Here is a 2,374-nt window from a genome sequence, read left to right on the forward strand (position 1 = left end):
GTAGTTCGGGAGTTCAGAAAGCGGAAACAAATGATAAACTTACTATTTAACGTATTATCAATTGGTATTATCGTCCTTTTATCTGCCATTTGCTATACGTACTTTGTATAAGATATGAAATTTTATTGCTCGCAATTTCATATGTTATTCTGTTTTTGTATAATTCTCAATCAGTTTCCCTTCAGCCATAGAGCCAAAGTGTCCCCTAACATATACATATGCACCTAGTAGTATATAATTGGAAACGAGGGCGAAAAAAAAGCGAACAATGACAGCCCGAAGCATTAATAACAGGATTAATGTTCGGTTTTGCAGCACAGGCATCCGTTCTGTTGTGCTCTGCACACAATGCCAACAAATGTCAAGTGGAGTGCGGGGGAAACGTGTGTCCACTTCGCACTTGCCCCACCGTCATAGGCGGGGACATTTTCGCTGGCTTTCCCCGATCCAAACCAATTATTGCATCGTGTAAGAGCTGCTTGGCAGGGCTCTGGGCCCTCAATATTATTGCGGGCTGGTATCAATTTGGGTATTTATTATTAAATTAATAATTTTCTTGATTGTATCTCTTAATTGATGGTTTTTCAGGATTTGATCAGAGCTTTTGCCATTGCCCATTACCCATTAAACAATACCATTGTGTATATGGGAGGGCTTCAAAGGGTGGCAGGGCTGCGAAATCTGAGATCGTATCTTGGGCTGGCTAAAAAGACTGGCTCTCGTTCTGTGGTGTGTGTGTGTGTGGTTTTATCGTTTTCCTCGTTGTTATGTATATTTAAAAGTCCGTTGTTATTTGAATATACTATAGGTAATTGTGTAAATAAATTTACTTAACTACAATAGCTGCCGTTTCCATGAGAGTTCTTCCAGGGGGTCGTGAAGGTCTTGAAGGTTGTGGGGGAGGTTTAGGTGGAGGTGGAAGGGTGATGAAATACATAACTTTACATGCAAATCAGCTTGCGAGTATGTATGTGGGAAGAGAGGAAGGTCAAGATAAGGTCGTATTTACATGCAGGTGTGGAGTTTTGACTGTAGGCAGTCGCACTATGTCAAATAAAGCACTTAGATAATTGTAAAAAAAATAACGAAGAATATTGTTTGAGGCCCCCTCGATTGGGAGTCGTCAATCGTCAATCGTCAATCATAATACATAGGTATAATCAAGTCAAGTCTTTTGCTTATGTAAATGTTCTGGCCTCATCCGCTAGTTTGTAAATGTTACTCGTATGGTTATCCTCTCTAAACATTTTAGTTTCGCTGTTATTGTATTTGTATATAAGTACATTATTTAGCGTTCAGTTATCAGCAGTAAAACCTATTTCCATATTTTCTTTTCCTTCAATTGTATATTTGTTTGTAATAAGTGTACATATATGTATATATATACTATATAATTATTTATATATCATTTATGCCTGTTCTTCTGTGTATATGTATATATAATATCTCTCCTCTCCTGTTCTGCTTCTGCTTTTGCTTTTGCTTCTGCTTTTTTCTTTTTCTTTTGCTTTTGCTTTTGCTTTTGCACTCTCCTTTTTATTTTTACTTGTATTTGTTTTTGTATTTTTGTTTGTATTTAATTTTAATTTTCTTTTCGCCTATCCGCATCGTTTTGATTTATTTTCTTGCTGTTTATTTAACATCATTTAATCTTTAATACACATTTAATTAAATAATTTACACGAAATATATTTATATAGTTAGATATATTTATAATATATTTATTTAATATGTACTAAAAATAGGTAGGCCTGATTCTGCTTTTGCTTTTTCTTATCTTTTCTTTTCTTTCTGTTTTTGTTTTTCGTTTTTGCTCTCGCGAAACAAATTCAAAATAATGAAAAAAGGCTTCTTTTTATGTTTTTATCTTTTTGGTTGAATTCTAATTAAGCGCTTAGGATTCTGCCGCTTGAATTCTGCCTTCGTTCCACTGTTCTTTTTTTCGTTTTCGTTTTCGCTTCGTTTTTGCTTTTCCTTTTAGTTGATAATTAATAATAATAGTGTTATAATAATCATACCTTTTCCTTATGCATAATCGTCGACTCGACTCGAATCAACTCGTCTCGATTCGATTCGATTCGTTTCGATTCGCTTCGTTTCATTTGTTTTGCTTAGTTTTCCTCATGGTTTATACTTTACTTGGAAATCCGTGCAGGCTTTTTACAGGCAGCAAGTTCATTCTTTCGTATTTTGCTGTGATTTGAGGTCTATGGCGGGTCTACGGGTCTATGGGTGAACCTGCTCTCTTCATGGGGCAGGCGGTGTGGTTGGGGTTGTGTGTGTGTCTTGGGGCTTAAACAAAACGGGGGCTTTCATCGATTTGGAAATGTTTAAAACTAGTTGTAAGTCATTTATGATTAACGTCGGATTTCTA

The sequence above is a fragment of the Drosophila persimilis genome, unplaced genomic scaffold, assembly GCF_003286085.1.
Source record: "Drosophila persimilis strain 14011-0111.01,24,50 unplaced genomic scaffold, DperRS2 tig00000002-arrow-pilon, whole genome shotgun sequence".
Lineage (NCBI taxonomy): Eukaryota > Metazoa > Arthropoda > Insecta > Diptera > Drosophilidae > Drosophila > Drosophila persimilis.